The sequence below is a fragment of the Elaeis guineensis genome, chromosome 8, assembly GCF_000442705.2.
Source record: "Elaeis guineensis isolate ETL-2024a chromosome 8, EG11, whole genome shotgun sequence".
NCBI classification, from domain to species: Eukaryota; Viridiplantae; Streptophyta; class Magnoliopsida; order Arecales; family Arecaceae; genus Elaeis; species Elaeis guineensis.
This window is the reverse complement of record NC_026000.2, coordinates 31,040,219-31,050,464: the sequence shown is the minus strand read 5'-3', so window position 1 is coordinate 31,050,464 and position 10,246 is coordinate 31,040,219. Positions and strand designations below refer to the sequence as shown.

The 10,246-nt window shown below is 35.9% G+C and overlaps 1 pseudogene; it reads right to left on the bottom strand.

Annotated features, from left to right (window-relative positions):
* Window positions 1-289: 289 nt before the first annotated feature.
* On the bottom strand, window positions 290-3,103 carry LOC140851193 (uncharacterized; annotated as a pseudogene).
* Between the last annotated feature and the right edge of the window lie 7,143 nt (window positions 3,104-10,246).

The window sequence follows — 10,246 nt, the reverse complement described above, 5'->3', positions numbered from 1 at the left end:
TATACAAACTGATCTCATTTGCGACGATACTAGCCTCTGTGCCAACCGGATGATCTCGAAATATCTGTATCTTCGGTTTTTCATTGTGTGTATGCACATATTTTTCCAAAACAAGACCCCTACTAGGACCACGCACTGCACGTCGATGCTGTGTTCCTACATGTAAAAATTGATGAAATGAACATATATCATGTATCACTAAATGCATATAATAAAAAAATATATATGATTTATAAATTGATAGAGATGTACCTGTAAGGAGATGATGCTGCGGTACCATGACCTCCGGCTAGGTAAGCTCTGGCTGAGCACTAGTCTGCTCTGTAGACTCGGACAACTGAGTCTCATCTAAATCCTGACTCATCATGCAAAATATATTGTCTGTAGGCCAGAATCTTGGCTGCGCACGTCGTTCATGCTTGCCATTGAACTTAAGACTTCTCCTCCATCTATGATCATCTGGCAAGAAACGTCGATGGCCGGTAAAACAAATCTTTCCACGAATACGGTCCGATGTAATATCATCGTTACAAGTTGGGCATGCTTTATACCCTTTTGTACACCATCCAGAAATATCGTCATATGCAGGAAAATCGTTAACTGTCCAAAGCAGTGCTGCATGCATACGAAAGATGCCTCCTGCAACATGATCATATGTTTCGCATCCTTCTTCCCACAAATATTATAACTCTTCGATCAATGGCTCTAAAAATATGTCTATGCCTCTTCCAGGGGCATGGGGACCCGGGATCAACAAGGCCAATAGATTAAAAGGTGATTTTATGCACTTCCATGGTGATAAATTATAAGAAAATACCATAACAGGCCACATACTATAAGCAGTACTAAGATTACCATATGGATTAAATCCGTCTGTTGCCAACCCTAGCCTGACATTTCGTGAATCAGCTGCAAACCATGGATGTTCACGATCAAAATGTTTCCACGCATCTCCATCTGATGGATGTCTCATGACATCATCGTCCATATTGTTTACCTCCTTATGCCATCGTATGTCACAAGCAGTATGCCTCGATATGAACAATCGATGCAATCGTGGTGTAATCGAAAAGTACCACAAAATCTTGCATGATATTTTCTTTTTCTTCTTATCCTTACCACGACTTTCTTTCCATCTGCTTGAATGACAAATTGGACATGCTTGTAGATCTTGTTTATCCTTCCGAAATAGAACACAATCATTCGGACATGCATGTATCTTTTCACAGCGTATGCCCAAGTCATCGACTCCCAAACCGAGTCCTTTCAATAATTTTTTGGCTTCATAATGACTTGACGGAAGTAACTCTCCCTCTGGCAGTAAGTCCTTCAAAAATTTGAGCAACCAATTAAACGAGTTGTTTGACCACTTACCAAGTGTCTTCATGTGTAATAACTTTATTACGGCGGACAACAGAGAGTACTTCTTACAACCAGGATAAACATCACTTTGTGCATCTCTTAATAGACGCTCGAATCTATCATTTATAGATATATTACTGTCCTCTTCTGCTTCTTGTCTCGGAATGGAATGCTGATGTTCTGCTCTCGCTTCTACATTTACTTCAAATAATTCCGGATGAAGATCCTCTAAAATTTCTCTATCTTCTTCACCAAGTGTTTGTCTTTCACGACTGCATGATCCACCAACTGACGATGGATTTATGGGACTCCTGGACAACATGTTCGAGCTAGTCGGCAAATCTTCACCATGACAAGTCCATCTTTTGTAAGTCACATCTATACCGTGTTCGTATAAATGATTCTGAATGTCCGATAAGGTACACCAAAATAAATTTCTACATCGACGACATGGACAATGAGCTTTTTCATCTTCTCTAGTATGATTGGACGCCACATTCATAAAAGTCGTCACACCCATAATATACTCGGGACAGAACTTATCACGCAATGACATCCAACCACGATCCATACCTACATATTTATGATGCAAACTATACAATCAATTTTATGTAATAATAGTTGACTAACGCCTTATATCTCCTATCTATAGGGTGATGGTCCTATTCCATTCAGGAACGTAAGAATTTAATATTGCAATACATGTCTTGTATACCAAAAAAATTTCGATAGTATTTCGACGCAGTTCTTCATATACACAAGCATTAAAATTGTGCTATGTATCCAGAGAATATGATCGAAAATACCGACAAAACTCTGCGATATAAAAGCACATGTGTTGCAATATTAAATTCATTCACGTGCCCAAACTGTCCACGAGGACAATTCGAGAATAGTGTGTAAAGCACCAATATTTTTTTTATAAAAAAAATATTGGTTTATGCACGCTATTCTCGAACGAAAATTCTAAGGCTTATAAATTTGTTATGCTACAATTAATATATTATTATTAAAAACAAATTATTTTTAAAATATTTTTAAATCATGATTAAAATTAATTATATCAAACAAATAATTATATCTAACATTATATCTAATTACTAAAATAATAAATAATTACTTTTAATGGCTAAAATTTATTAAGAAAAAAAATTAAAAAATATATAAATTAAAAAAATGGTTCTCACCTTCAACTCTTCCATGAGCAGTGATGGTGACAGTGACGGCAACCGACGATGGCGGTGGTGGCCCGACGGCGGTGCGGCGGCGGCGGCAGCGGCCCTACGAAACCAGACAAGCCAGGTAAGGGATCGACCTTCAACTCTTTCTCAAGTAAGAGACTGAGAAAGAAAATGAGGGAGGGAGACAGGGGATGGATGGGTCGACCAGCGGCAACTGCCTTACAGACGCTGCGGTGGCGGGGGACGGGAGGCCGAAGCAGTAGGCGACGGTGGGGGACGGGAGGCCGAGGGGGCAGACGGCGGTGGGGGACGGGAGAAGGTAGGAGGCGCTCGAGGAGCTTGAGCTTGGGGAGGAGATTGGAGGGGACGTTGGTGGCGAGAACAGTAGGGCGGCGGCGGACGAAGGGGTGGAGTTGGCGGGGGGAGAGGCCAGCGTGGCGGCGGAGGAAGGCGAGGACGGCATCAAGCTTGTCGGGGGTGGTGATGTGGAGGAGGGATTTGGAGGTGACGAGGGCCTTATCCTTGGAGTAGCCCAGACGATCCATCAGGTACTCCGCCATGAAGGGTAGAGGAGAAGAGGAGGAGGTAGTCGTTTCGACGGCGGCCGGCGAGGAAGAATAGGAGGAAAGTATGGAAGGAGGAGGAAAGGGAGGGAGGAGAGGTGGCCGCCACCTTCGTTTTATGGATTGGAGGGTTAGGGTTTCGAGGGATTGGAGGGAACCGGAGGGAACCGGAGGGAAGGAGGCAGAGAAGAGGGAGGAATCAGTGTGCGGAGGAGAGGGTGGCGAGGTGGGAGGGAGATGGCCGGCGCGCTGGGAGGTGGGCTCGATCAGTGACGGGGGGCGGGCTCGAGCGGTGACGATGGCGGGGAGGGAGGGCTCGACGGCGGTGGGGAGGGAGAGAGAGAGAGGATGGTGGCGGGGAGGGAGAGGACTTACCGGGAAGGACGACCGGCGACCGGGGAAGGAGGACTGTCGTCGGAGATCGGGGAGGGAGAAAATTTGGATGACCGCGGCAGAGATCGGGGAGGGAGAAATCAACAGGTTTATTTTCAATTAGGGCAGAATATCAAAGGTTTTTTTTTTTAATTAAAAAATATTTAGCGACGAAATACATTCGTTGCTAAAAATAAATATTCTGTCGCAAAAAAAGATATTTTTTGCAACAAAAATTTTTTCATCGCAAATGATTAATTTTTTGCAACAAAAATTTAATTTCATCGCAAATGGTCGTAATTATTTTCATCGCAAAAAAAAAAAAATAGCAACGAAAAATTTTTTCGTCGCCAAAAAAAATAATTTTTTGCGATGAAAAAACTTTCGTCGCTAAAGATCAATTCTAGCAACGAAATTTAAATTTTCATCACAAAATATTCAAATTTTTTCAGCAAAATAAAATTTAGCGACGCAATAGTTTCATCGCTAAATATAAATAAAATTGATCGTAAAAGTCTTTCTTTTTAGCAACGAAATATCAATTTCGTCGTAAAAAATATAATTTTTTTACGATAAATTTTTTTTTGTCGTAAAAAAATATTTTTTACTATGAAAAAAAATATTTCATCACAAAAAAATTATTTTTTGCAACAAAAAAAAAAGGTTCGTCGCTAAAAATCAACTTCTAGCAACAAAAATAAAAATTTCGTTGCAAAAGATATAACTTTTTGCAACGCAATTTTTTTCATCGCAAATACCTAATTTTTAGGGACGAAATTTAAATTTCGTTGCAAAAACTTAATTATTTGCGACGAAATAAATTTCGTCGCTAAAATTTTGTCGTAAAAAGTCAAATTTCTTGTAGTGAAGAGGTTAGTATTGAGACTAATTGCATAGAAGAATCTGAGCCTGAAACTGGTACTGATGCTAGTTTCAATCTGAGTGAGAAAGATAAAGGAAAAAAAAGAGCAGATGAGTTATCTGAGATATATAAACCTAGAGTCCTATTTTCTTCAGCCTAAAAAGCCGATTTTTTCTACAAAAAGTAAGGAGTATGCAACGAATCAAGTAAAACCCTTCCAATACCCATTGAATCGAACTCAATTCTTAACCCAAAACTCAATTTATGCATATTTTAGAAGAACAAATAGTAAAAATTTTCAAAAAATAAGGGTCTATGAATGGATTTGTAAATTATCTTCTTAAAATTAGAAAGATAAAACTGACTAAGAATGGGGTCATGAACTATTTTCAAGAGATTGACAATAAAATACTGAAATTTATCAATAAAAAGATTGTAAGCCATCTTCTTAAGATTGATAATCCGAAATCATTAAAATTTATCAATCCCATATTCGATATGGGATAGGCAGAATCGGCATAGTCTAGCTGAAGACTTTAAATTTAGCGCTCTTGAGAGGCAACCCAGATCTTTGTATTTTATTTTTATTTTTTTTAATTTATTTAGGAACCCGACTTGTGTCTGACTAAAGACGATAAATTTAGCACTTGTTGGGAGACAACCCAACTTTTATATTTGAATCTCTTTTTTATTTTTAGCTTATCTTTTTTTTAAATTTAGGACTAAGTTGGGGAGAGAACTAATTTTGAAAAGATTTCGAGTAAAATTATGAAGATCAGGCTGAATCAAGTATACATCTGGGTCAGATGACATCTCTTCTTTTTTTTTTTTTTTGTCTATTATATTTTATTTTTTCTATTCCATTCAGAATAATATCGATTAAGTCGAAGGAGAGAATAATAAAAAAAATAATAAGTCCTCGAATAAGTTAGTATTTAGTATTTAGACATCCAATTATGCTTAAGAATCGAGTTGAACTAAGCATTTTTTAAAAAAAAATTGATGCCTAGACCAAAGAGTTTGTGAGATACTAAGGGATCAAGTATTAAGAAAATCTAATAAAGAGTTAAATTTTGAACATAAACATTTTTCTGTGAGCACTTCTGATTCCTCCTACCAATATCAAAGAAGAATTTACTTCCTATATGATTATGTTGGGTAACTATATGTTTCTTCATACAAAAAAAAAAGAGAGAAAGTTTTCAAGAACTTTATGCCGAGTAACCAAACCTCTTTGCCTAAACAAGCATTGAGTTTCGCATCAAAAGTATGAAGGACAAAAAAGTTTTGTTGTAAAACTAGTCTTAACTCGTAGTATGTTTGATTCGAGTAAGTAAGTCCAAGGGGTATTTTATACTTAGTGCTTTAAAGTCATCTAGTTCAGGAATCATTGACTGAAAACTTGCTATATGGGTTAGATAGAAAGCTTAATATGTTAAAACACTCAATAGCAGTATAACATTTTTTAAAAAAAAGAGTAAAGTCTAAACATTAATCTCTCACCGAGTAACTGGGTCCCTTCGCCTAAGTAAGCATTGTGGTTCACATCAAAAAGTAGATAATATGAAGATATTTTTATAATAAATAAAAGATAGAAGTAACAATATACTCATCCATATGAAGATTAATGATTTAGAGATAAAGGTAGGGGTAATTTAAAAAAAATTCAGAAAAAATTTAGTATTCTTAACTTAATTCTTATATTGGTTAAGTACTAATATCCCAACGACATATCTCACTCACGCTCTACTGAATATCAATGATCCTTTTTAAAAATTATTTAGTAAAATTTAAAATTTTAAGTTAAAAAATATCTAACTTTAAATATTTTTTTTATTCGAGGACGAACAAAATTCAAGTCGGAGAATGTTATCAAAACATAAATATGTCATAAAAAATATTAAAATTTTTTATATTTAATTTATATTATTTTAAATTTCATATTTTTTATATTTTTTATAAATAATTAATTATAAAAATTTAATTATAAATTAATAAATAATGATCTTTCAATATGTGCAGATAAAGTTCATATTTAAATTCAGATTCGTAATGTACATACCATGCAAAGATACATGAATGTGTTGTTAGAAATCAACGATAAAAAAAAAAAAAAAAAAAAAAAAATGAAGGCATCTGATTTTTTGAAGGGTCCCGCAAGCTTTAATGACTATTTGAAAGGTTTGGCTTGGCGCGTGGGATGTACCCTGGTTGCCTAGGCATCATGGGATTTGAATATGGGTCTTCACAGCAAGAGGGCACGTGGATTTTAAACGAGTGGGAGTTCGTACGGGGCCGGTCACGGCCGGAGGTTGGCGTGCAGTTTGGACGCGAATTGGTGTACGGTTCATGGGCTTAGGAGGGAGCGGTTCACAGGTGTTTTTGCACAGACTTAACGTAGTTTTTTTTTAGGCCGAATACGAGAACTGAGACACGGGCGTGACGGAATAGAGCCTTTGAGTTTTAAAATAAATAGAAGTTATAATCATGAGGAGTTAAGAAATAAGGTATGGTCAGGATTTGGGGAGGCCATGAAGGCTATAAAAAAGGACTCTAGGGCGTTAGAGAAAAATCATTCAAAAAAAAAAAAAAAAACATAAAGAGAGGGCAGCAAACAAATTTTAAATTATAAATTTTTTTTTTTTTAAAATATCTAAAAGAGAGTTTTGTTCCTACACTATCCCCTTGCTTACACCATCTCAAAAATCATATCCAAAAAAGAAGAAAAAAAGAAAGTCCAGCATGCTTTGAGAGTTCAAAGAAAGAAGAAGAAGTCATCAATCTACTCCGAATCTTTATTACAGTTTATTTTATTTTATTTACTTATTTTTTAAAATTTTTTATAATTAAATTTTATTTTTAAATTAATGTAAAAAATATTTTTATATTTTTAAATTTTTGTTATTTATTTTTATTGTAAGTAGATACTAAGATCTATATAGTAGGTTTTAGTATCAAGTTATTTTTATGTATTTTAAATTTTTATTATTTATTTTTATCGCAAATAGAATCTAAGATCTAGATAGTAGATCTTAGTATCAAATTTTTTTTGTATTTTTAATTTCTATTTTTCGACTAGGCCGGCAAATGGGTCGGATCGGATCGGATCACGAGTGATCCCAACCTGACCCAGTTTCTTGATCGGGTCTTGATATTGGACCCATACCATCTCGATAAAAAATTAGATCGGATCAGGTCGGATCCATGATCAAATTTACTGACCCACCGGATCATTCGGGTCGAATCGGATCCATATATAACCCAGCCTCATTCCATGAAATACGGATCCGATTCGGGTCCAGTTTGGATCGAATCTGATTCGGATCCAATCCTGTTTAGTTTTTAAATGGAGCACATTATAAAATAAATAAAAATATTTTTTAAATGAAAATACCTTTTTAACTAGCCTCTTGTTGACAATTCAACAGAAAGTGAGAAGTATGCTTCCAGCTTCAAAGAAATCTCTAATTTCAGCAAATTCAAGTTCTGGACTTTAAATCCTGAAGACAAAAATTGGTGTGAGTGTGCAACTGCTATAGACTATAGTGCACTGTAGTTTTGGTTGTACAGCTATGATTCAATTTTTATAATTAATAATTACTAATTTGGCTCCTTCCAAGCATTCTTAATTTGGCGATTCTGAGAGTATGCTGCATAGAATCTGTGGACGGTTTGCACCGAATTGGTGTCTTCGGTAGCTCAGAACCAGCATTTAGCTGAGAGAAGTGTTTGAGGATGTCGAAGACGACTGCTGTGGCTGGTGCGTCGGATGGCGAAGACGAATCAGTTGGTGGATTCAGAGTCTCAAAGCATATAATTTCTTCAAAACTTTTGGGTGAGCCACTTAAATAGTTAAACTAGGTTCAGATCCTGTATTTGGATCCAAATCGGGTCGGGTCGAATTAGATTATATATCTTAAGATCCAAATTAATCCAAAAGTCTCCACGAGACAGGTTGGATCCAAATTCAAAAAATCTAGACCCGACCCGAAAAAGAGAATGGGTCCAATTTTTGAACCCGATCCGGTTCCATAGATCTTTTAAATAGGTTTGGCTCGGGTCTAACCGGATTGGATCAAATTGGATCACGGATCAACCCGACCTATTTGCAGCCTTATTTCTGACTTAAATAAAATTTTTAAATTTTTTTCTTTTAAAAATTAAAGTTTTCGAATCAGCAATACGTTCTCTGTGGAATCGACCTAACTCGCTACTTTCTATATATTTTTAATTTTTTTTAAATCAAATTTAAACTGATAATCATAATATCCTAATGATAACATCGCGATGTATCACTATCTTTAATATTAGTGACACTGTAGCACATTGCATTCACTTCACAATCACTTAAGCTAGATTAAGTTGAAGCACAAATCATTTTAGATTTTAGATTTAATTAAAATTTTTAAATAATCTAATTCACTCCCCTCCCTCTTGGGTTACTACCTTTTTGAACAGCATTAGGTACCTTAAATTTCTCAGGGAGCTACTACAAATCAAGCACTTCAAGATGAATAACAACACAGAGGAGGACAATGGAAGTCTAGAACCCAAGGGTGGGTATATGCACTCACACAGTAGGATGCCAATACTTCTAATTTGATAGTGAAAAGTATGATTAAAATATCATCTAATAATGTTTATGTTTTATTTGATCTTAGTGCTATCCACTCCTTTATATTAGCTAGTTTTGTTAGAAAGAATAGTGTGATATCACCTGTACCATTAGAAACAGATTTTTGTATCTCTACACCAAGTGGAGAGGTTTTATTAGTTAACTCAATTTACAAGGATTGCATTTTGGATATTGAGGATAGAGAGATGAAAGAAGATTTATTAGTCCTAAAGTTAAAAGATTTCGATTTGATCCTTGGGATGGATTTGTTGACAACATATCATGCCTTTATTGACTGCTTTGAGAAAGTGGTGAAGTTTTAAATCCTTGGATAGTTAGAGTTTAGTTTTATGGGGAACAAGTTATTCTCTCATCCAAAGATGATCTCAATTTTTCTTGCCAAGTGACTCCTTAGAAAGGATTGTGAAGGATTCCTAGCTACTATAGTAAACACTCAATATAAGGAGCTCAGCTTAGAAAATATTCTTATTATGAAAGATTTTTTTGCTATCTTTCCAGATAACTTATCAGAATTTACCTTTTAATAGAGAGATTGAGTTTTCCATTAATCTGATACTTGACACTGGTCCTATCTCAAAATCTCCATATAGGATTGCTTCAATTGAATTTAAGGAGCTCAGGGAGCAACTGCAAGAGTTGGTGGATAAAGAATTTATGAGACCTAGTGTATCTCCCTAGAGTACTCTGATATTATTTATAAAAAAGAAAGATAGTAATCTTTGATTTTGTATAGACTATCAGGAGTTAAAAAAGATGATAATATAGAACAAATACCCCTTACTGAGGATTAATGATCTATTTAATTAGTTGCAAGGGGCACAGGTCTTCTTAAAAATTGATCTTCGGTCTGACTACCACCAACTGAAGATAAAATCTGATGATATGTCTAAGATAGATTTCATAATCAAATATGGACATTATGAATTTTTAGTCATACCTTTTGGTTTGACAAATGCACCTGTAGCCTTTATGTATCTTATGAACTGAGTTTTCATACTTTGTTTAGGTCAATTTGTAGTAGTGTTCATTGATGACATATTGATCTATTCAAAAAGCCAATAAGAATTGTTGGTGCAAAAATCCGTCTGCGCCGGAGAAGCTGGAGTTGAGGGAGCCGCGGTCGCCGCCGGGACCTGCAAGAGAAGTCTAAACTGGAGGTGGGGTTGCTCCGGCAAGACCCTCCGACGCTCAAGTCAGTTCTCTGCCTCAACAAGAATGGAGTGCTCGAACGGAGAATTTAGCAGAGTTTTGAGATAAGGCAAAAGAGCTT